This window comes from Stylophora pistillata, chromosome 2 (genome assembly GCF_964205215.1).
Source record: "Stylophora pistillata chromosome 2, jaStyPist1.2, whole genome shotgun sequence".
Classification (NCBI taxonomy): domain Eukaryota; kingdom Metazoa; phylum Cnidaria; class Anthozoa; order Scleractinia; family Pocilloporidae; genus Stylophora; species Stylophora pistillata.
In genome coordinates, this window is record NC_142520.1 from 17,613,724 (window position 1) to 17,640,320 (window position 26,597).

The 26,597-nt window shown below is 38.8% G+C and overlaps 2 pseudogenes; both read left to right on the plus strand.

Annotated features, from left to right (window-relative positions):
- Nucleotides 1-55: 55 nt before the first annotated feature.
- On the plus strand, nt 56-3,279 carry LOC148737485 (uncharacterized; annotated as a pseudogene).
- A 59-nt stretch (nt 3,280-3,338) lies between these two features.
- On the plus strand, nt 3,339-6,227 carry LOC148737486 (uncharacterized; annotated as a pseudogene).
- Nucleotides 6,228-26,597: the final 20,370 nt, after the last annotated feature.

Sequence of the window (26,597 nt, forward strand, 5' to 3'; positions counted from 1 at the left end):
CTTTTTTTTGGTAACACTCTCTCCACAGAATGCTGTTGTTGTGGAAAACTCATCGATGGCGATTCGCTACTCTTCAATCGACAAAGTCATGTTGTGTTTGTAACAGTTTCATATGTATGTGGAGATTCATTCAAGTGGCTCTCCTCCTCTATCATGGAAGGATCTCCTCCATAGTACTACGTAAATTTGAGGTAAGTACCTTTTCGTTTTCAGCCGGAAATTTTCTGAAACTCGCTCTCTCAGTATTCTTGAGTTTTGTTGTAACTTGTCACTTATCTGCCTCTCTTTTTCACAGATCGATTCATGAAGTATTGTTTTGTGGCGTGACAGAGACACAGTACACAAGTTTCTCTCGAGGAGCCAACATTGGGTCAGAGGAAGAAAAAACCTTTGATGCGGGTTAGCAATGCATTTTCTCTAATGCTCCTAACCTCATGTTGTATTTCTTCTTGCAAGCAAATGGCTGTGAACAGCAGTTTACAGGAAGCCAAATGATGATCTCTCCACCAAAATATCTCAAATGGACTGAGCAGTTTTTTATTTGGTTTCTCTCTTACCTGAATTCTAAAATACCTCTTTTTTTAATGACTTCAGCAGTCTTGAAAAAGCATTGTTATGCAACCATTGTGAATAGGGTTTGCAATGAGTACCTGTCTGCTGCCCAGGAAGAAGTGAAAAGTGCTCGTGGTTATGTTGTAAATGGAGAGGTACAAGTTGATTTCAATTTTATTTTGTCTTTGGCCACAAACTTATACACCAGTCTTAGAGTATGGGAGGTGCATGCATGAGTTTTGTTCAATTGTTCCTTTTTGCAAGCCAGGATCTCTACAAGCAGTCAGTTTGATGTATGGGATCTAGTAGACTTCTGCAGAGTTCTGCTGACTAGCACATCTAAACATACAATATCTGATATCAAATTGTAAACCCTGAGAGATTTGTGAGTACAGAAATGTGTTCAATGTTAGGTTTTGATATCTGCCATTTCTTCCTGCAGTGTGTTATTAGGGAGTTTCAGCAAATCACTACGGCTGGCGCTCCTACGGCTACCGGAAGTAAAATTGTCCAGAAACGAGTCATTGCGCGTGTCAGTTGTTCCCATCCAGCCGTAGCGGGAAATCCTTCTACGCGAGTGGGGAGTGGGAAGGTTTTGACGTAGTCTGAGGTACGTGAACTTATCTCGCTTCTTTCTTCGCTTTATACATTCTCCTGAGCAATTTTAACTATTGAAATACACTTAGCATCTTTAAAAATAGCTTATCGGGAATATTTATCAAGCTTACTGTCCCTTACCGAGCGAATCTGCCTTTATTTTTGCCGCCGGGTTTGTCGAAGGATCGAAGCAGTGTGCACATGGAGAACGCAGCGAACGCAAGGTGAAATGCGTAGGTAGAAAGTCTAACCTTTGCCTTTTCAAACCTCAAAGACTACTTGAAATTCAAATAGCTGAAGCCGAGGAATGACGAGGGTTATGAGGGACAGTGTAGAAACTTTGCTTTGGTGCTTATAAGCTCCAAACTGGCAATTTTACAACACGTAAGCTTAAATATTTTAATTCACTCATTCACTGTGCACAGGATCGCTTATAATTTTTTTTTCCAAACGTTGGAATCCCTCGTCCCTTTCAACGAAGTCATTTTGAGTTTTTAGACGTGCAAAAACTACCGCGAAAACGCCTAATTTACTGGTTTTAAACATCTCAGCCGTACTAGGTTTGTAGTTTGCGTTGCTTAAAGTTGAATTTTGGCGGGCTACGGCGACGTACTCTCCCCAAGCCTCGTCAACAATGATAGCCGTAGCAGCGCCAGCCGTAGTGATATGCTTAAACTCCCTATTACAGATGCAAGGCATGATTCGAGTAGATCAGCAGAACACATGATGGTGTCAGCCCTTTCTTTCTCGTAAGATGCTTTTGAACTCTTTGTATGATATGTTGAACCTTGATACACTCAATGGTATTCCTAAAAATATTTTAATTTTTACTGATTCTGTTTAAGACAAAAAAGTTTTAGGAGTCCTAAACTAGAGTAGGGCTTGTGAAACCTTAACAGTGAGCCGTGAAGTCCCTATGACAAAAGAGCTGCTGACTTTTGTAACTGAGACCCAAGGTATGATACATTTGCATCCTCAATAATATCCTACCATTGATGTAATATGAGTATGGAGGACAGAAAAATTCTTTATAATGTGACTAAAGTAATTCTTTTTGTTTGTTTGTTTATTTATTTCTCATGTGTACTTGTGCATGAAGAACAGTCTACTCAGAGAGCAAGAATTTCAGGCTAACCTGCTAATTGTTGCTGACCATTATAAGGTAATTTGAATCACTGTTTATTGAGAGAATGTGTAGTAGTCATAAGGTACAAAGAGTTTTTCTCAGGTTACTCCTTTAAAAGAGCGATTTCACGAAACCAAAATTATGATTATTAATTTTTGTTGTTATGAACACATTGTGTTATGTAATTCCAACAAGACATAGCATAATTCCCGAACTCAAAGATTACACAATTTTCTGTAAAAATGGAAAACCAGAAGCATTATGCTTACTATTATTAATACTGATCTATTAATTTGTATTTCTATAATTCTCTTTATTTATGACTCAGGAAAATCATGTCAATTGCCATGCAGAGTCACGGTGCAAGCAGAATGGCTACTTAATAAGCAAAAGGTTTTAACTAAACCTGACGCTGTAGCTCATATAGGAAAGCCATTATGGGCACCTCTATATATAGACATGCATATGATTACATGCAGGTAATTAATTGGCACATGCTGCTGTCTGTTTTTGTTTCTTTGCATGAAAAAGTTTGCCTTTTCCAAATTGCCGATGTTGCAGTAAAGGCCTTCAAAGAGTTGCAAAAAATTCATGTTCCAGTTACAGAAAAAGCCACTCAAAATCTTTTAACTTCTGCAGTGTAGGGAAACCTACTGGATCGAATCTCTCCATTCAGGGATGCTCATTTATGCTGCTAAGCGGATCCATTATGGGGATGACACCTCCAACATGCACATGGAACTAGCCATTCTTGATTGGTTAAAAGACTTATGCTGTTGTTAATTCTGCACAATTGCTTTGGCACTTTTTGAATGCTATGCTTACTCTTTCTTATTGACCTATTTCTCTTGCAGAATGAAAATGTGAATAGAGAAGTATTGTCTCTGCGGATGTACCATTATGACAGGCATCCGAATCGTCCGGCAGAATTCAGGGTGCTTACTGCAAGAACATTCAAATTCAGGGAAACCATCTGATCTACCTTTTTTAATCTAAATAACTGATGTCCATTCTGCTTACCAGTGATTCTGACTTCCTGTGATAACTTTAAATGGGAGCCCAAATGTCTTGTAAAGGATGTGAGGTAACCAGGGAAGAATAATTACAGTAACTGCTGGTACTAAGTAGTGAAGCATTCATGAGTATTAGGTATTACTCAAGGGACTTTCCATGCAATTTTATTGAGGTTTACACCTCTTAATTTCTTTTGAGTGTATATGTTTTCTGAACTTATTCAATTGTTATTTATAATTGATCTCCTTGACATGGGCATTTGTATGAGAATTTCCTTATTCCCTTTTATGCCCCATGTAAGGAATCCCTGGAGGGTTAGCAAACCTTGACCTCTCACCTTTTATAACACAATTGGGCACCTTTTCCCACGCTGCATTAACTTGATCCCCAGTTCCACTTTTCTGGCCTGGTAAACAGGGTCTTTCCAGAGCCCACACCTCTTTAGAGGTCTCAAGTAAGTCTTATAATCTTTACAACGTCGCACGTGATTTTCTATATGCGCTTCTCTATACTAAAGAGCTTTTTGCAGTCGTTTATTTCACATTGGATAAAGCTTCCCAACCTTTTTTTTTTTTTTTAATTGAGTGGCTGTGGCCTTTCACTTCCATGGCAGAAGAAAGAAAAATCAGGCTTTTCGACTGACTGCTCCACGAAACAACTCGTCTACGATAGGTACACTATTGGATAGGGCATGGGATTTTTTGGCTGCTAATGCAAGCTATGAAACCCTGGACCACTTTCATAAATGGCTGCCGGATTAATATTCTTTTATTTAAATTTAAATTAGCCTTTCTGGCCTCGCTTGAGATAATGTATTCTATTGAATTTTGTACTGGAGAACGAGGCCAGAAAGGCTAATTTAAATTTAAACAAAATAATATTAATCTCGCATCCATTTATGAAAGTGGTCTTTGAGGGGCCAATTTCTTCAGGATATTTCTGAGAGAGCCATTAATGATTATCAATTTTCAGAAGATGCACTGAAACAGTCCGTGCCACTTAAATATATAAATCTTGTCTGTAAAACACAAAGTTAATTTTTTTAATACTGAGAAAGAAGTCTGGCTGCTATGTAACATTAAATGTATTGGATTTGACTTAAGATTACCAAAGCTCAGTTTCTCAGATGATAATGTTGACAAGTTTGTTAGAAGTTTAGACATTGGTCGTGTCAGACAGATCCCAGGGGCATCAGGTGTTTCTGGCACACTCACTGGCCTGGTGTTTATGATTATTGATTTGCACATTAGAGTTCCCCATCTTTCTTGTAAACCTGTCTAGCTCAATGAAAATAAAAATCACTTAACTTTTCAGTTCTCAGATGATGGAGCTCCTGAAACGATCAAATAATGCATGACCTCTGGAAGCAGCTCACTGAAGAGATGAAAATGTTTGAAGGTAATGTTTTTACTGTTTGTGATAAAGGGTGCACTGTTGAATTTCAGCCAGGAGCAGGCATGTCCTGGCAGAGCTGGGCTGCCAATGAACTCAACCAGGCAGCTACATATCCTTCCCCAAATGCAAATGTTCATAAAGGAGACATGAACACTATGGGTAGTTTTGGAATGGGTAAAGATGACACCTGGAAACCTTACACTAAGGAAATGAGAACCTCTAATACTGAAAAGGTAAAAAACAATTTTCTTGCCTCTCTTCCCCCAAACCTTTCAAATAAAACATCGAAATTCCAGAACGTTACAGTTCAGGGCTGAAAATGGCATCCGACTGTTTGGTCTGTCTAGGATTGGGCATTTTCCAGACAAGTTAAGGCCAGAACCCATGCATTGTAAGATCAATGCCTGGCAATACTATATTGATCTCCTGTACTTAGAGGCAGTGGGGAGAGGAAAGTTTGATCCTTTTGTTTCTGCTCTGGGAGCACCTATAGGGAATAGAGACTCTTGAGGGTTTCTGGTACAGACAGTGTTGGGGAGCGTGCTAGGAAGTAGAGGATGTTGCAGAAATCATAGGTGGACCTAAAGCAATACCTGCAGAAGAGAAATTAGTGGGGGGGGGGCGGGGTGTGGACAGGGTTACCTGGCTTCAAGAGTAAAAGAACACTTTAGTGATGAAGCTAACAGGTATAACAAGTTACTAGTTAGGCTTATTGGCAATCAAGCCATTGCACTGGCTCTATATTACCATTGTTTAGTTGACACTTAAGAAGGTGAAGATGAAACAGAGGCATAAACAATCCAATGACTGGCTCTTAGTAAGATGGGTGAGTATCTGAAGAATGAAGGGGCACTTTTTAATAGAATAGAGACAAATTCTGCCCAGGTTGCACAACTGAAAGAAAAGTGTAGTATGTATTTTAACTTCATGTCTTTGCTTTTTGCATCCAGTTGAACGGAAGTTGCGTAAGCACACAGGAGACGCTTTTAGAGATGATGCAATGCGAAAGTTGCATAAGCACGTGTAGGCTCGATCACGAGGTTGTAACAGGAGATGCGTGGGAGATGATAAAATTAGTTTTTGTGTGTGAGAGCAGAAATTAAGAGAGACGTTGTGAAAACCAGGAGGAGAATAAAACCTGATTTTGTTACGGACAATTATCAAGTACATGAGTTCAAGTGTACCCCACAAGTTTGGTACATTTTTGTTAATGTCACAACATGGACAGTTGGATATGCCATTCCCTATCATGCAATGTTGCTGTTTACAAAATATAGGGTCGGTTATGGCATTATTGTCTCTTTGCAGGCTAAAGAGGCCAAACATTCTGGAGTGAGGGAAGATTTGACCTTAACTAATCGGTTAAATGTAAGCACCACCACTGGTAAATGGTTGCAAGTAATGCGAAGTAATTATGTTCGCTAATTTTACCTCCGAGAACATCAACCTGAATGGCCTCTTCTTATACCTCACACTACCAATGACGTTCTCCACCACACCGTTACCAACCAAATGTTTGCAATTGTGGTGGAAATAAAGAAAATGATTTGCTCAGTTGTCACGTTTGTTTGTCTAGTATTGACCTGGTGACTTGTGCAAGCAGCAGAGGCGTGACAGAATCAGTGTTGTGTGCACTAAAACCCGTTGTCTGTAAATAGTGCAATACTCGCTTTGCTGATAACTTATCACTGTCGTGTCATTTAAAGTTCTGCAATGCCACTGAGGTAAAAGTTATTCTGTTACCTAATTAACTGTCAAGCAAGATCGTGTTCAAACTCAATAGCTTTCGTAAATCTGAGTCCTTTGCAAATCCTCGATCATAGCGCTGCACGTAAAATATGGTCGTTACTCTTTGTTGTTTTACTGAATAGATCATTAGAAGTGGCGTAGTTTGCGTGACAACAACAATTGACTTGCCGCTGAAACTTTGAAGCACGCGACCATCATAAGGAATATTCTCGAGGTGCCGCTTCTTGTGAAAACTCTCTCCCTTTTTAAATCTCGCTGGAGACTAAACTTTCTCTGCTTGTTGCTTGTGACTTCCTCTAACACGGGATCAAAGTCTTATCCCGTAGTTGGGGTTATTTTCTGCAAAACGAACCCTCCTTGACAACCCTACGCAGTAAAGTTCATTTCTACGGAGCTAGTATTCAAAAACCGGTCTCCTCTCTCTGTTTCATCCTCCATGCCGAAGTGCCTTAGACATAGTTTGTTTGATGTGCTCGCGCTGTTATTATTTGCCGCGACAGAGCTGAATAATGAAATGCTACGTCAGCGGGTATGCGGTCAACAACGCAAGCTCAAGTGTCCTAGGTCTTAAATTAGCGGAAAATGATAAGGGCTGACCTTTAAAACCGAGGAACTCTGTTTTCGTCGACGGCACTTACCTATTTCCAAAGGTTTAAAGGAGAAAATTCATTTTTGAAAATTTCTAGGGGGTGTACCAATTTTTTGGAGGTTGTCAGTGTAAAAGAAAAGCGGCAAGGAAAACGACGCCTCCAAGCAAAAGAATAGGAAATCAACCATGCGAACGACTCAAAATCCGTGTGTCTGCGGCAAAACCTAGCGCATGCGTATACGTTATTCAGCTCTGTCATTTGCCGCAATTTTTTAAACACGAAGGCGCGCTATAAAAGGAGCCTTAGGTCCCACTGGACCATTTATCAATCAACCGTAGTGTGATGTAGAGCTTTTAAAGTCAATCAGGTCAGCTTGAGCTACAGCTACTCCAAAGCAGTGAACAGCGGGGGCATTCCTCAAAACTATTTTATGTCTTCATCACAATACAAGAATTTTTGAGACTTGTATTTCCTTTCTCCAATGGAAACTATCTTTATTTGTGGCGGTAAATTTGAGATCGAAGTAGGTGGTTCGCACGTTATCTCATGCCACCATGCTGATGGAAGTAAACAATAGATATCTCGTATATATGCACGATCCTTCGCAGTAAAGCACTATTTGAGCAATAGTGAAAGTCAGACCTGAAAAAAATTTCAAGCCTGTACGGGATTCGAATCACTGACCTCTGTGATACTAGTGCAGCGCTCTACCAATTGAGCTAACAAGCCAACTGGGAGCAGGCCATCAAATTAATTCGACATAAACCCGTAGATGATAAATCAAACAACAACAAACATATGAAACATATGTATGAACTGCGGTTATGAAACGTATATATGCACGATCCTTCGCAGTAAAGCACTATTTGAGCAATAGTGACAGTCAGACCTGAAAAAAAAAAAAATTCAGGCCTGTACGGGATTCGAACCCCACTCGTGCACGATGCAAAATGTGTCCTTTCATTCGCAACACTGATAAAATATCGGGACCTACACGATCCATTAAGATCACCGATCACTTCACGTGCACCTCCGCCAATGTAATCTATTGCATAACTTGCACTTATTGCAAAAAGATATACATCGGCGAAACAGGCAGAAGACTAGGTGACCGATTCCGAGAACACCTTCGAGACGTGGAAAGGAATGACAAGGACACATCGAAACCAGTCGCTAGGCATTTTAATTTACCCAATAATTCTAAGCAACATATGACAATCTGCGGTATTTCCTTACACCTAGGTAGCACGGAAAGCCGTAAAAATCTTGAACAAAAGCTCATCTTTCAAACCGGAATTCTAAATCCCACAGGGATCAACGAACGCTTTTCATTCCACTAATTTATTCTTGTTTTTCTCGTTGCCATGTTCCCACCAATAACAGGCCTGTACGGGGTTCGAATCCCGTATTTTTTTTTTCAGGTCTGACTTTCACTATTGCTCAAATAGTGCTTCATTACGAAGGATCGTGCATATATACGTTTCATAACCGCAGTCCATACATATGTTTCATATGTTTGTTGTTAATAGATATGTCATTAGCTCCTTTTGTTCGTCTACCAGCATTTAAATGTAACCCGCACACGTCAACGATGAGTGACAATTGAGCCTAGGTCTTCCCAGGGAAGACTTCCTTATATAGCGCCCCTTCGTGTTTAAAAGGCCTTTACTTTCGTGCCAACTGCCGCTAACGATTTCTGCGCCAGCGCGCATCAGAGTTGCGGAAGGAAAACCCTAGGCAACCGAACATCATTTGCTTGGTTGCTAGAAATTCATCTACAATGACTGATCCGCGGATTCATATTCATGATTTCCATGCCCCATATCTTGCGCCACCTGTGGCGGATCTGCTTTGAATCCAGTGTGTTCCCCTATTTAAATTTCTCTTCTAGGAAGGCCTTCTGCTTAGCGCTAAAACGGGGAGTCTTTCTCGAAGATCGCAATTCCCAGCTCTGCGGTAACGCCTGAACACTTTAGTCTGCAATCTCAGAACGTGCAATATACGGCTTTGCACTAGATCCTTCCTGACTTTTTTCAATGTAAAGCGTCTTTGCCCTGTCGAGAAGCGAGTGCTTTTAATTTCCTCGATAAATATGCACTTTCTATACTGTATACGCCGCTACACCATGCAGTAGTGCTGAAAAGTACTCACGCATCCTTCAACTTAAAAAGAAAAATAGATCGATGTGTTTGTTGTCAATGGATGCAACTTCACCTCTACTTAAACGATGTCTTCTCTCTTTTCTTGAAGAGGAGGCTGCTTTTTGTCAAACAAAAGGATGTCTTAGAGTTCTCCAGAAGAAAAGTAACTTTCGGGAAAAATGAATAAACGCTGATAGTTTCGAAAGAAACTGTTTGGGGCTGCGTCGGAAGGGGGGCGGGGGGTAACAAAATAATTTGGATATATCAACAAAGTTGAAATGGTAAATTGGCCACCGTAACGATTAGAAAAGCTGACGTTTCGAGCGTTAGCCCTTCGTCGGAGCGAATAGAGGAATTGTGGATGGTGTGTGCTTTTAAAGGCAGAAAATGGAGCTACGTTATTGGTGGGAACATGGCAACGAGAAAAACAAGAATAAATTAGTGGAATGAAAAGCGTTCGTTGATCCCTGTGGGATTTAGAATTCCGGTTTGAAAGATGAGCTTTTGTTCAAGATTTTTACGGCTTTCCGTGCTACCTAGGTGTAAGGAAATACCGCAGATTGTCATATGTTGCTTAGAATTATTGGGTAAATTAAAATGCCTAGCGACTGGTTTCGATGTGTCCTTGTCATTCCTTTCCACGTCTCGAAGGTGTTCTCGGAATCGGTCACCTAGTCTTCTGCCTGTTTCGCCGATGTATATCTTTTTGCAATAAGTGCAAGTTATGCAATAGATTACATTGGCGGAGGTGCACGTGAAGTGATCGGTGATCTTAATGGATCGTGTAGGTCCCGATATTTTATCAGTGTTGTGAATGAAAGGACACGTTTTGCATCGTGCACGAGCGTATTTAAGGGGGCCCTCTGGTTGAAATCCAACAATAAAGTAGGTAATAACAAGAACAGTCACAGGATCATAACCATCTCTAGTAAACTGCTGAAAATTGGCAGGAGGCAAGTACTTGACCCTACGTACCAGCCCACAAGTAGAGTTGACCAGATTTGTTTAATCCTAGTTAATAATTAACAAGCACAAAGACTCTATCATTTTAAACTGTTGTTCTGCCCCCTCAAACTTAAAACACAAAATACATCCAATTGAGCTAGTTTTAAGAATCATGGATCTAATTAAAAAGCACTACAAACCTATTGTCGAAATCGGGTTTCAATCATTAATGTTGCCGTGGCAACTAATTCATTCCAAGAAAAGATTAACTCCTCAAAACCTCAACACTTTTCAGTCAAACTAAACTTTGCTCAATAGGTTTGTAGTATGTCATGTCTCAAATAACTGTGGCAAATTTGGTGTTGTTAGCTCAAATACATCCTGAGAAATATAAGGGGCCAGCACGATTTTCATGAAAAATCCATATTTGCGGGAAATGTGATTTAAAGGAAAAAGTGTATGGAAATATGGGTCCAAGATGGCTTTCAAAATAAAAACACAGCATGTTTGTTGAAATGTTTCAAAACAAACATGCCCAAAGTTATTTTTTGGTCTTCTTACTATTTTTCCTCTTTTGAGTGCATTCCAAGGTTCTATTTCTTCAAAAGACCCGCCTGCATGTTTCACCCTTGCCATGGATCCTCAGATCTTCATTACACTATTTAGCCTGTCTCCTGGCAACTTTGTATTTCTTGTGCTGATGTTGCACTCTCTTCTCTGTTTGTCAAATCCTCTCTGAATCCCTTCTCCTGGCTTCCATCTTAGCAGTATCACTAATAGTAAGCCCAACCTTCTCCATGACAGCGTGCTTCGAAGAAGCACCACCACTGTAATGTAAGGAAGCTGACGAAGCAGCCAGCTGCACTCTCCTTTTGCCATGCCACTTGTGTTTGGGACATTTGTTCCCCACCAGGGAGTCGATGGACTCATTAGCATTTTGGGAATAACCAGGCCAGCATCTTGCAAGACTTATTCTTGGAGTGGTATCATTGGGGGGGTGATCACCCGTAGCAAGGAACTCTGTCATGCCACAGACTGCCACTTGACAAAGACTGAACTGCTTATTCCCATTCTGTTTACAGTGCTCTCTCACACTTCAACTTTACCTTGATGAGAAATTAAAGGAAACAATCTATTAATTTTCTAGTTTAAATCGAAATAAATTAGAGAATCATGGATTTGATTTCAAATTTTCCGGCATAATAAGTAACACTATGCAAAAATTTCACTAGGCTCACCTGAGGCACACGGTCCATGAGTATGTATTCTGTTTACAAACTCCCTTAGACTTTCCATTGATATCCTTGAGTAATTTCCCGGTCATCTGAAGTAATTTCATCCGTGGAAGACGTATTAACAGCACAAGCACCACGTTTTCGCGAAGAAACCGGGATTGCTGGCGGTGGAATAATTTCGCTGACCACATCATCTTCACCAACGAACGTGATACTTACACTTCGTTCTCTCGCTGCGCTTGCCGCTGTTCTCGCTTGTTTTTGGACACCCTTTACACTTATTTGAAATACCTTGCTTTAAAAAAGACTGTTTTTCTCTAGCTTCGGCATAATTTACCTCGATAAAAATGGAATTTCTAAACTGCGAACTGAAACGCATTGATCAAAAATGGAGACTATGTTGTAGCTCCTTGTAGCTTGTGTAGCCAGGCCTTTAAAACAACTTTTAGAAATCTCGAATGAACTACGAGATGTTTCGGAACTCGGAACTGCGGAACAGGGTATTACTTTACGTTAACGCCTTGTAAATTCGGAAAAAATCTATTGTTTTAAACTGGTTACCATGGCAACGGAAAAACAACCTTAAAGACGAGGCCATTTTTTGACCATGTAAAATAATTAATGTAAAAACAAACAATATATTCAAAATCTAGATAGATTCAAGTTTATATTTTTCCAAAAGAGATATTATATCTTGTAAAAGATGTAGTCATATCTTGTAAAAATTTTTTTAAAGATTACATAAAACCTATGTTATTGTGCACGCACAGATTCATATACGATCAGGCCAGGAGCCCATTACCCACATCAGGCTTATTTCGCAAGATAGAGACAGGAAATAAAATATGTATCTCTGCTAAGGAGTCAGCTCAAGCTTTTAATTTAAAAATCAAAAGAAACCTGACATAGTAGTCTTGCATTCAAGCTGTAGTAGACAAACTTTGCATATTTTATGATTAATAATGTCCACTCTTAAGGGTAGATAAGTACGATTATTCGCTCACAGATTTGTCGAAATCGGAATAAGCAGAAAGTTTGAATGTTTTAGATAAGGGTAGCTCCGCTGTTGGTTCTAAACAGTTTTCTTTAAATTTGCACCTAAGTCTTGACAAAATATTTCTGGTTCAATTTTAAACACCTTTTAAATATGTTGAATGTTCCCACCTTCCCACGCAAAATCAAAGCTTAAAAGTAAAGACTTGGGAAACATCACAATAACTTATAATAAAAGGAAACAAGGCAACCAAGTTCTTCTTACACTGTAACCGAAGAGTCAGGAAAAAAACTGTTATTCAGAAGCTTTCCTTTTACCTACTATGTTTTTTTTTTTCCCAAGTATTATCGGGGCCACTATATTACATTCTTTTTTGAAAATCGCACTTTTCTGCTCTGCCAACCTGAAAACTCCCCTCCCCACCCCTTACGAATTTATCTACCCAAATGATTGGTGATCTTTTTTTTCGTGTCTTCTGAAAACTCCGATACCAAAAACAACTAACCTTGTTACGCTGTAATTTTTTTGTTATCACTTTTAATGTTTTTTTTAGCAAGTAAGTAAATATTATTCGAAAAATTGTTCACATTGTAACCAAAACAAAATATCCCACGCGGTATAACGGCTCTAATATGAAATTTGTAACATTTGATGATATTCTACTAGAGATATACACTGTAAGTGTCATTGTCCCTGATTATAAGTGCTTAGGCTTACTTTAAGTTGAGAAATGAAAATGTTATTAAACAATATCTCTTATATTACTAATTATATTCTTCTCATGCGAGTCTCAGATAGGTTTATTCAATTTAAATTGATTCTCTTTTTACCATAGTCACCTTATTTCTTGTAGAATTGAAAGACTCAAGTACTTCTTTTGTATATATTTGGTCACAATATACCTGAAGAGTTATTGATTAGAGTAATTTATATTTTATTCGTAGATTATTGGACTACAGCCCCTTTTCCTTTCAACCTTCCCCCCATGGCCCCTACGATGTATTTTGAATCCACAGCAAGCGAAAGAAGATTGTTATTCATTTTATGTCTTGTCCTGGTAACCCGTAAAGCTTTTTACCGCGAAAAGGACGCTAGGGATTTCACGCTGGCAGAATCGAGCGGAAGGGGACGGGTTTCCTCCCCCTAAGATGGAAGTAAATATGCCTCCAGTGGCTACGCAACTTTCCTTCCCGCCTCCTTCCTCCCACCCTAAAACTGGAAGGGTAACTAGGCTAAGAACTTGTGGACTGGGTTGATATACATATATCATAACGATTGTCTGATTGACGAGTATAAAGTGTGGCCTTGTCTATCAATATTCTATTTTAAACAATAATACATTTTTTTTAACTTTGGTAAATATGTCTGATCATTTCAGTGTAGTAACTGTTACAACTATCTCTTCAACACTTTCGTTTTCCCTGTGCATTGTCCTTTTACATTGCCTGCAAAACTAAAATTAGGAGGAATAGTCTTTACTTTTAACTTACAGATATCTTAGGTTGGTATTCTTCATGAATATCTCTTTTGGTAAGTCCTCCAACTGGTTGTTGTCCAGGTCCCTGTCAACAAATGATGACAGTTAGTTTGTGTAACAAGCGTTCAGCTGCATTGCTGATATAAATCCATTATCGTTATTATCAATACCTTCAAGTGGAGAGAAATGTTTTGGGTAAGAAGCAAAGCTACTGATACTGCAAGAGATTCATATTTTGAGGCAAACGTGTCCACTGCATTATTTTATTTCGTTGATCGCGAGGAGTTGATATATCAGACAACCATCCATGCAACATGTATTAGCCATTGGCCAATCCTATTTTTGACAATTCACAGGAGGTTCGTGCTTTCTTCGGTGGCATTTCCTTTACCATTAAGAAATGAACTGAGAACACAGTCATTTTGTCAAGGAGCATTTGAAATAGCGTATCAATTTTTCGTAAAAAGGTGGTGCGCAGTAATTCAAAATTAAAAGCCTAACCCTGTGGAAAGGAGGCTTTTGCTTTGTCATTATAAAATGGAAGGAGAGATAATTTTTTCGCAATTTTGGCAATTAATTTACAAATGTCTTTCACATGATTTTTATGATGATATTTTGGCCAATTTACGGTTAACGGATACATATCATTTTTATTATCGGCACTGGAACCAACTGATTCGCATAATTGAGTTGCAAAGCACGAAAGCAGGACTCTAAGCCTTCCATCTTTCTTTCGGAAATGCGGAATTTTTATATCTATTCCTTTTTCTGCGAGCTTTGAAAATTGTGATGAGTCTGTTACAGCCAATCTCAATTCTCTACATCTGCGATGATTTCCTTGCTCTATTCTGCTACGTTTATGGTATTTTCGACAATTTGAATATTTTCCTAAATATCATCTCTCGAACCTTACTAAGGCGTAAATCTTCAGAAATAAAGATCACTCCCTTAGCTCACCGCACCAAGAGATTATAAACTGAGAAAACTTATCCCCGTGACCCATGATGTATTTTAAATATCGCGCTATGCTTGGAAGTTATTCTTATATATTAAAAACTAGATCATTGGATAATGCAATTCAAGACTTTTTATTGGTTTAGCGATTATAGTATATCAGCCAATATGCCATAATCTACAAATATGGCAAGCGTGCGTGTCAGCTTGAAATTAAAAGGGAGCTAAATATTTAATAAAATTTAATAACTTAATTTAACGTTTTTAATAATGCAATTATTCCACTCGCGCTTTTTGGATATGAGATGATTATAGCCAACACGCGCTCGTTGAATAATTGTTAATTATACCTCCCATAATAACGCAGTTAACGATCTCTGTTTGTATGTATGTATGTATGTATTTAAATCTTTATTTAAACACGGAAAATCATCAGTTACATAATAAAAACTAAGATTAATCAACTGCTTTACGTGATTGCCGTGTGGGAATCCTATAAATTGACTACGTGAAGATTTCGCCTAAAATGGTTAATGGATGAAGCCTTTTTTAAGGTTTTGGGCAATTTACTCCATAACATGGCCCCGCTGTAAGAGAAGCTTCGTTTCAAATAATTGGTGTTTGGTTTGGACAAGGCCAGCCTTCCCTCAGAGTTTCTTATGTCGTACACAGAGTGACGCTGAGAGAAAAGACTCTGTAGATAATCGGGAGCAAGGTTGTTTATAATTTTATACATCATTAGGGCTTTTTGTTTCTCTCGTCCAAGAGATAGCCTCTCCCAATCGAGGGTGGAGAGAAGGTGGTTTAAGCTCGTATCAAAGGGTAATTTAGTAATAATTCTGGCTGCTCGATTCTGTAATTTTTTGGAGCTTATCGCTTAAGTAGCCACTTAAACAGTCCCAGACGGGAATGCAGTAATCAAAATGAAGCAAATCAAAGCGTTATAAATTTGAATTGCAGTTTCTTTGGATATAAAGGGCCGTACACATTCTAGGGCGCCTACAGTTGAAGAGACTTTCTTGCAAATCTCTTCAACGTGGCTACCCCAAGAGAGTTGGGCATCTATAGTAAGACCCAAAGATTTGGTCTTGTCGACTCTCTTGATAATTTGGTCATCAATTCTGATTTCTAAGTCGTTACATTGGGCAGATAGTCATTGTCTTGATCCAATAATCATTAACTCTCTTTTAGCAACATTTAGACTTAGCTTGTTAGCTTTCAGCCAACAGCTAAGGTTATTCAATTCAGAGGTTAGAGCTAGCTCAAGCTCTGTTGATGTCTTAGCAGATATCGTAAGATTGGTGTCATCGGCAAACATTCTTGGGTGCAGCGCCCCGCATGGAGTTGGGAAGATCATTAATGTATATTAAAAAATAGCAAAGGACCCAATATGCTACCTTGCGGCACGCCGCAACTTAGGGTACGGGCAGATTATAGTTTGCCACCGACACTACAACTCTGAGTTCGGCCACTCAAGTACGACGAGAACCACTTGATAGCTGCCAGATCGACACCCAAGTAAGACATCTTGCGCAAGATTATCTCATGATCAATGGTTTCGAATGCCTTAGTAAGGTCAATAAAGACGACGCCGTTTAAGAGACCATTGTCGATATTTACCTAATTAACTGTCGTTGGGGTTTTCGGTGTTTAAGGTTTCAAATTAGTTTTTGAAAACTGTAGCTGCTCATTGTAATAACAAATTTAAGAATGCTTGCCTCACCATTCCAATAAATATGCATTATTGACCAAATCTGTTCGTTCAAGATGGCTGGATATTGTCCTCGTCCTTTTCTATTTCTAAGCGTTTTTGTGGTCCGAGACAAAATTGAAATGCATTAAAACGCAAAAAAAAAAAAAAAGTAAGGCCAATATCCAGCCATCTTGACTGAACAGATTTGGTCAATAACAGATTTATTAGGTTGCAAAAACTGTTTGACATAATAAGAATAAGCAGTGACTAGTTTACTTCGAGAGTCGGAAAAGAAATCAAACAGTGTTTGCAACGCAATAAACCCATGCGAGTCGTTTAATGTTTTCTTTGTTCTTCGCCTTTTTTGCACTCTGAATGGTCGTCATTGTAAAAAAAATTGATGAACTTTGTAGGTCTGCTCCACGCAATCCTTTTCTTGAGCTGGATCATGGCAGGTGTAGACAATCTCTTTTATGGGCTACCTAAAATGCACAAGGCTCGGCAGCCTAATGAAACTCCTCCTTTTCGACCCATAGTATCTTCAATAGGTACCTACAATTACAATTTATCTAAGTTTCTTTGTAATCTTCTAGAGCCACATGTCCCGCGTGAATACAACGTCCGCGACACGTTTTCCTTTGTACATGAAATCAACCAGTTATCAACCTCAGGGAAGTTCATGGTATCTTTCGATGTTGAGAATTTGTTCACTAGTATACCTCTTGATGAACGCATTGATCTGGCGATCAGATACATTTATCAAGGTAACCCTGGTCTTAAGATAAACGCCGCTGACCTAAAAACGCTTTTTACCTTCGCAACAGCTGAGACTGGTTTCTTGTTTAAAGGTGTGTTTTATGATCAAATAGATGGGGTTGCCATGGGGTCCCCACCTGCTCCAGTACTTGCAAACCTCTTTATGGGACATCATGAAAAAAAACTGGCTAGATAACTATTCACTCTCTGAAGTTCTGTTCTACAGACGCTATGTTAATGACACCTTTTGTTTTTTCAATAGCGAGGAGGACGCGCTCGTGTTCTTTGATTATATCAACGCCACGCATCCTAGTATTCGTTTCACAATGGAAAATGAAATTGATAAGAAATTATCGTTTCTAGACATATTGTTAGACAACAATCATACATCCATCGTCACTAGTGTATATCGCAAGAAGACATTTACTGGCCTTCTTACTAATTATCTCAGCCTCGCCCCTTTGATTTACAAACTAGGTTTAGTCAGAACGTTGATTGACAGAGCATACAAGATCAATAATTCCTGGGTTGGTTTTCATCTGGATGTCAAGAAACTTATTTTCTTGCTACGGAAAAATTGTTTTCCATCTTGGGTCATAGACAAGATCATTTACAGATATCTAGCGAAGAAAAAGAATCCTCCTAATGGACAGAACGCCTCTTCTAACTCCGGTAAACCCTCTGCGCACTATTATAAACTTCCCTATGTTGGTCGGTTTTCGAACATCGCTCAGACTAAGTTAAGACAACTACTCAAACGTTATTGTAGAGCTGATTTAGATATTAAGTTAGTCTTCAGTACGTTTAAACTCAGAAACATGTTCAGTGTGAGAGATTCAATACCGCTAGGTCTACCTTCGCGTGTCATATATAAATTTTCATGTGCTGGTTGTAATTTCAGTTATATTGGTGAGACCACTCGCCACATTTGTACACGAGTTGGTGAGCACCTCTTGTCGGACAAAACTTCGCATATCTACAAGCACCCGCAATCATCAAGGGCCTGTCTTGATTCTTGTGATACTGAATGTTTCACGATCTTAGATTCTGCCGCTTCAAAATACCAAATTAAGATCAAAGAGGCATTGCATATTAAGTGGGAAAAACCTATTCTTAATCAGTAATTGAAACATCTAGAATTGTGTCTTTCCTTTTAATTATGTTATTCCTTGGTCTTTTAATTTATTTTTATTATTATTACATTTATTTTTTTTATTTATCTATTTATTTTTTGATCTAGTCAAGCGCGCGCTATTTACATCTTTCGCGTTTTTAACATTTAAATGTAACGTAAGCCCTTACACATAGTTTGTAACGTACCTTAATTTAAATTCAAACGTACAACAGTTAAATGCTCATTTGCAACTGAAGATGACATGAGAATGTCGAAACGTCTTTTAAATTTAAACTCAAACTTGTTTCTTTTTTGAGAGTTATTGTCACTCTGCTGTCTTTACGTCCTTTTGGTAACAATCTTTTTTGTTTTTAAATTTCAAATTTCAGTTTCCGTATTCATGCATGGTGCCTGTGATTGTACAAATTAACCAATCACTTTAAGAGGGCCAAGACATTGGGGTTTGCGGTGTTGCGGTCTTGACCCTTTTCTAATGCTGTATTGCGGTGAAGAACAACTCCCATTGCGGTTTTGCAATGATGTGAAAGCTTACGATGTACAATGTTTGTAATTTTAAATTGACGGTGTTTGGTAAAATTGGACATTTCTAGTGTTGCAAGTTCCAGTGTTGAAGAATAAGGCATGGGTCGCACTTGGCAAAGTCTGCTGTGAATGTGGTCACTTTGGTGTAAAAGTCTGTCATCGAGGCACATAATTCTCTACACTGAGAATAAACACTAATTAACACTAATTCTCTATACTGATAGGATAATTTCATAAATGACTCAAACATCATTGTTCGTGAAGTAATAAACAAGCTTTTAGCTGTTATGTTTAGATAAAACCATACTTCTATTTATAAACTCCAGTGTATTTCTGTCTACAAGATATGAAGATTAAATTTTAAAATATATGCTTATACTAATAAACATTTCCTTCAGAACTCTGTTTCAGATTACATTCAGGGTTGTCATTCTTTTGCTACTTGAAAGTTTCGTGACAAGGTCTTACAAAACATTAGCAAGTCTTGTTCTTACCTAGTTAACTGTCAAGCTAGATCGTTTTCAAACTCAATAGCTTTTGTAAATTTGATTCCTTTGCAATTCCCCAATCATAGCGCTGCATGTAAAATATGGTCGATACCCTTTGTTGTTTTACTGAAGAAATCATTTGAAGCGGCGTAGCTTGCGTGACAACAACAATTGACTTGCCGCTGTAACTTTGAAGCACGCGACCATCCTAAGGAATTTTCTCGAAGTGCCGCATCTTGAAAAAATTCTCTCCCTTAAATCTCGCTGGAGACTAAATTTTCTCTGCCGTGTCGATCGAGCCTTTGCAAATTAAGCGTGATTTTCCCACCGTTTTTGGTTGTTTCCGCGCTGCCAGCCCTGATTTTCGCTATTGCATAAATAGCGCTATCTACTGCGAGGATCGTGCATCTTACGTATCTAATACCGCAGTTCAAAATATATGAGCTTCATATATTCATTGTATCTGATTTATCACTTTCACGGGTTTATTACGAATCAACTTAACGGCCTGGAACCAGTTGGCTTGTTAGCTCAATTGGTAGAGCGCTGCACTAGTATCGCAGAGGTCAGTGGTTCGAGTCCCGTACAGGCCTGATTTTTTTCAGGTCTGATTTCCGCTATTGCATAAATAGCGCTATCTACTGCGCGGAAAGTGCATCATACGTATCTAATACCGCAGTTCAAAATATACGAGCTTCATATATTCATTGTATCTGATATCATTCTTCATGCTAAAGATGACCAGCAACATGATGATAGGCTCGAGAAGCTGTTAGAAAGATTGCAACAAAGAGGTTTGACCCTGAATCGTGAGAAATGCAAGTTTCAGATGCCCCAATTTGAATTCATAGAGTACCTATTGTCTATACGTGGTATCGGACCAACAGAATCCAAAGTTCAAGCAGTAGTCAATGCCAGAGAGCCCGAGTCTGTAGCTAAAGTAAGAAGTTTTATGGGACTTGTGAATTTCAGTGCAAAATTCATTCCAAATCTGACCACATTTGCAGAGCCACTTCGACAGCTGACACGAAAAGGTGTAAGTGGGGTGTGAAAGCAACAAGAGGCATTCAAAGCTCTGAAGGAAACAATAGCAAGTGCTCAGACATTAGCTTACTATTTTTTACTAAACTTAGCTTACAAGAATGCCAAAACAAGAGTCATTGCTGATGCAAGTCCGGTTCGACTGGGTGCTGTTCTTGCTCAAGAACACAATGGCAATTGGAGACCAATCTACCATGATGCAAGCAGAAGTCTAACAACAGTTGAAAGAAGATATTCTCAAACGGAAGGAGAAGCTTTGGCTTTAGTTTGGGCCTGTGAAAGGTTTCATGTCTATCTATATGGAAAACTTTTTGAGTTAGAAACTGATCACAAACCAGTTGAAGTGATCTATTCAAGTAAATCTCAGCCTTCTGCGAGAATTGAAAGATGGGTCTTACGACTCCAACCATATGAGTTTACAGTGATGTATCGTCCAGGCCCACAGAACATAGCTAAGGCTTTGTCTTGCCTAACCCAAGAAGTTTCAAATGAAAGTAAGAATGTGGCAGAAGAATACATTCGGTACGTTGCGGAGAATGCAGCCCCTAGAGCCATACCTATCCAGGACATTGAAAAAACATCTGCTGAGGATGAAGAAATTGCACTGTTAAGGAAGTGTGTTCAGACCAATGATTGGACTGTCGGCGAGCCAGTCTTTAAAGCTGAAAGAAACGAGCTAACTGTGCTAGGAAGGTTAGTGTTGAGAGGAACTAGGTTAGTAATCCCGAAGAAACTTCGCAAGTAAATACTAGATCTAGCACGCAAAGGCCACCAAGGAATTGTTAACACCAAGCAAAAACTCCGTACCAAGCAATGGTGGCCTGGCATAGACCATCAAGCTGAACAGAGGTGCAGAACATGTCATGGTTACCAGCTTGTTAGTAAACCCTTGCCCCTAGAACCATTGAAGACAACACAACTCTCTACACAGCCCTAGCAAGACCTCGCCGCAGATCTGTTAGGACCCCTTCCAACGGGTGAATATCTACTGGTAATTGTGGATTACTTTAGCCGATTCTTTGAAGTAGCTGTGACCAAATCAGTGACATCCAGCAACATTATTAGCTGTCTGGGTACAATGTTCGCTACTCATGGACTACCGCTGTGAATTAAACCAGACAACGGTGCACAATTTGTGGCAGAAGAATTCGAAGTCTACCTCGAAAACGACAACATCGGACACAGAACATCAACTCCATTGTAGCCACAAGCCAATGGTAAAGTCAAGAGACAAAATAGGAGTTTGCTAAAAGCAATGCGGGTTGCGCACAGCGAGGGACTTGATTGGCGGAAAGAATTGCAGAAATTCTTGCTCGGTTACAGAAGCACGCCACATACAACGACTGGAGTGAGTCCTGCTAAATTGTTATTTGGAAGAGAGATTCCTTCAAAGCTGCCAGGTGTAGAAGAGTTGCACTCAGCCAGTAATGACAGTGAAGACTTGGACAGAGATCGTGAAAGAAAGCAAAAGGGCAAAGACTATGCTGATAATTTGAGAGGTGCTTGTGAGTCTAACCTGAAAGAAGGAGACAAAGTTCCTCTTCCGAAACCGCGGTCAGACAAGCTGTCACCATCATTTGAAGCCACACTCTATGAGGTGGTGAACAAAGAAGGAGGTCATGTGGAAATTAAGTCTCCAACTGGTGCCCACTACAAAAGAAGCGTTGCTCACCTGCAGAAGTATGAGGAGGATAAATCACAAGAAACAGCAGGAAGTAATCCTAATGGACATTGCCAAAAGACCCAAAAGCTAGGCTGGAAAAGGAACCAAGAGTCTCAACTCAGCATTATGTGTTGCGGCTCAGGCGCAATCGTCAACCAGAGAGGCTAAAAGTTTATAACCTTGGTTAAGACTTTGTTTATTGCCTTAAGAAGGACATTTCACCTTTATGAATATGTCATTATGTAATGATATTAGACATTTGTTAGGACATTTTTTTGGACATTGTAGTTTTTCTGTTGAGTTGAGCCATTTGGAAAGGGTTATAGTATGTATTGTTATTTTGTTTAAGGAACGGGACTGGACAAAGTATTCGGAAAAAGGAGAGACTCTAGTACCTATGATGTAATTGTGTACGGCCGAAAGGAATTAGAGGAATTAAAAGCATATGGTCGAGTGTCGAGTTCAATCTGTTTTGTGTGCGCGTAATTTAGTTGAATCCAAATGTTTCACAGACCGTGAAACACTACAGGGATCATCAAGCTCTCTCATCCCGTACTCTCATCCCGTGGTCTCATCCCATCATCAAGGTCTCTCATCCCGTAGTCTCTACGGAGTTGGTATTCCAAAACCGGTCATCTCTATCTGTTTCATCCTCCATGCCGAATTGCCTTAAACATAGTTTCTTTAATGTGCTCGCGCTGTCATTTATTGCTGCTATTTTTAGATGGGCCTTTACTTTTCGAGCCAACTGCCGCTGACGATTTCTGCGCCAGCGTGCTTCAGAGTTGCGAGAAGAAAACCCTATTTTCCATGCAACCGACCATCATTTACTTGGCTGCTAGGAGTTTATCTACAATGACTGATATGCGGCTCCATATTCATGATTTCCATGCCCCATATCTTGACCCATCTTTCACAGATCTGCTTTGAATCCAGTGCGTTCCCTATTTTAAATTTCACTACAAGTTCCAGTGGTGATGAAACGTACTCATGCATCCTTCAACTTGAAAAGAACAAAAGATCGGCGTGTTTTTTGTCAATGGATGCAACTTCTCCTCTCCTTAAAACGATGTCTTCTGTCTTTTTTTGAAGAGGAGACTGCTTTTTTTCAAACAAAAGAATGGCTTAGAGTTCTCCAGAAGAAAATTAACTGTCGGGAAAGACTGGATCTCTCACTGAACCCATCTGTTGAGAACGACTCAATAAACCCGCAGTTTATTGCGTAATCAAATTCAATTACGGTTATAAGAAACCGGATGTCTTTATAAAGGCCTTGAAGAATCCGTGGAGGCTCGTGAGGAATCTAACACCGTCCAGTAGTCTGTGATAATGTGCAGAGAAAAGAGCTGAGGTGTTCACCACTGGTATTTTGTTATTTGATTGTGCTGAAGAAACGTGGTTCGGAGATACAGGAAAGTGGGGTCTGGATTTAGGAAGGAATAGTACACAGGATTCCTACCCCCCCCCCCCCCCTCCACAGTCTTGAACATTTTTATCAGATCAACAAAGTTTGAAAATTTTGCGTATACCGTGATAATGTTTCGTAGACTCTTGGAGAGAAATTAAGGGAATTGACACATTTTCAAGTGGTCGTTTACAGTTATTGCATTGTAAGTTTAAATGACTGGCGTCATTTAAACTGGGTTGCCATTATAGGTGCCGCTAAACGGTTTTTTTATTTTTGTTTTTGTTTTTATTTTGTGTTTTAATTCTTTTTATATTCGTTCGTTCGCGCAAGGAAGAATGAACAAAACACTGCAACACATCCTTGAACACTGAAGTACATAGAACATTCTTGACTTGATAACGAAACTATTTAAGAAAGAGGGGAAGGGTCTAACGGTACATTTGACCCTAGAATGATCCCTCGACAAATTCCATTACAAATACTTATTCGATAATCCATTTTTGCGAACGAATACAATGCATGTTTCAGAGGAAATCTCTTTGTCTATGTTTTAGTGCGGCTTTATTGGGACATGACCAATGATATACATAAAATATGCAGTTTAACCCACGCATTCAAATGTCTGTTTTGAAGGTGGGATTTGACTTGTTCCTCTTACATCAATATTAAGATAGACTCCAGACTTACAGCCATTCCAGCTGGGTATTGTTACTGAAAATGCCTAACGGCAATTTCTTTAACTGGTTGTTTTTCAGCAGCCTGTCAAAGTTTAGTAAATGTATTGTCAATTACATAGTATCTGACAACAAAGTTCAGCAAAGAAATGTGCTTGAATCTATTCCTCATTAAACCAATATTCTCATTGATTTGATATTTACATTTTACTCTGACATCTCAAGGCACCAGAGAGAATAAGAAGCTATAATCTGTGACAATATGAACTGAGATAAAATCGATTTTTTTAGCTCTGAAAGCAACTTTATTAGTTATTGTTGTACTAAACAAGGCTCTACATTACACACTGTCATGTATTGTAGTTCTCATAATAAGCCAAGCTTAATATGCTAAGCTAAGGGGTGAGTAAATTAACAGCTATGGTTTGGAAAGGGAAAATATTGGAATAGTCATATAAAACGCACACTGAAAATAGTTTGTTGAAGATTAGATAAAACCTGTTTTATTGTGCACGCACAGATTCATAGGATACGATAAGGCTTTTTTCGCAAGACAGAGGGAGGGAATAAAATTTGTATCTCTGCTGGGAATCATCTCAAGCTTTTAAAATCAAAAGAAACCTGACATAGTAGTATTGCATTGAAGCTGTATTAAACAAACTTTGCATATTTTATGATTAGTGATGTTCGCTCCTAAGGGTGGATAAGAAGGATTATTCGAACACGGATTTGTCTAAATCAGAATAAGCAGAAAGTTTGAATATTTTAAATAAGGCTGCTATCATATTCTGTTCAATCCTGTTTTTCTTTTCTCCGCTATTGGTTTTGAACAATTTTCTTTAAGTTTACACCTGAATCTTAACAAAATATTTCTGGTTTAATATTGAACACCCTTTTAATAGATTGAATGTTTCCTCCGCCCCTCGCAAAATTAAAACTTAAAAGTAAAAGGCTTGGAAAACAACAAAATAACTCATAATAAAAGGAAACAAGGTAACCAAGTTCTTGTTACACTGTAAGTGAAGAGTCTGAAAAAAATGTAATAAAGAAGCTTTCCTTTTGCCGTCCAGTGAACACCGTCCAGTAGTTTATGATAATGTGCAGAGAAAAGAGCTGAGGTATTCACCACTGGTATTTTGTTACTTGATTGTGCTGAAGAAACGTGGTTCGGAGACACAGGAAAGTGGGGTCTGGATTTAGGAAGGAATAGTACACGGGATTCCTACCCCCCCCCCCCCCTCCAAAGTCTTGAACATTTTCATGATATCAACAAAGTTTGAAAATTCTCCGTATACCGTGATAATGTTTCGTAGACGCCTGGAGAGTAATTAAGGGAAATGACATATTTTCAAGAGGTCGTTCACAGTTATTGCATTGTAAGTTTAAATGACTGGCGTCATTTAAACTGGGTTGCCATTATAGGTGTCGCTAAACTGTTTTTTTTTATTTTTGTTTTTGTTTTTGTTTTTATTTTGTGTTTTTTTTCTTTTTATATTCGTTCGTTCGCGCAAGGAAGAACGAACAGAACACTGAAACACATCCTTGAACACTGAAGTACATAGAACATTCTTGACTTGATAACGAAACTATTTAAGAAAGAGGGGAAGGGTCTAACGGTACATTTGACCCTAGAATGATCCCTCAACAAATTCCATTACAAATGTTTCTTTGATAATCCATTTTTGCGAACGAATACGATGCATGTTTCAGAGGAAATCTCTTTGTCTATGTTTTAGTGCGGCTTTATTGGGACATGACCAATGATATACATAAAATATGCAGTCTAACCCACGCATTCAAATGTCTGTTTTGAAGGTGGGATTTGACTTGTTCCTCTTACATAAATATTAGGAAAGACTCCAAACTTACAGCCATTCCAGCTGGTTATTGTTACTGAAAATGCCTGACGGCAATTTCTTTAACTGGTTGTTTTTCAGCAGCCTGTCAAAGTTTAGTAAATGTATTGTCAATTACATAGTATCTGACAACAAAGTTCAGAAAATAGATGTGCTCGAATCTATTCCTCATTAAACCAATATTCTCATTGATTTGATATTTACATTTTACTTTGACATCGCAAGGCAATAGAGAGAATAAGAAGCTATAATCCGTGACAATATGAATTGAGATAAAATCGATTTTTTTAGCTCTGAAAGCAACTTGATTACTTATTGTTGTACTACACAAGGCTCTACATTACACACTGTCATGTATTGTAGTTCTCATAATAAGCCAAGCTTAATATGCTAAGCTGAGGGGTGAGTAAATTAACAGCAATGGTTTGGAGCGGGAAAATATTGGAATAGTCATATAAAACGCATACTGAAAATAGTTTGTTGAAGATTAGATAAAACCTGTTTTATTGTGCACGCACAGATTCATATAATATTATCAGGCTTTATTCGCAAGACAGAGGGAGGGATTAAAATTTGTAACTCTGCTGGGAAT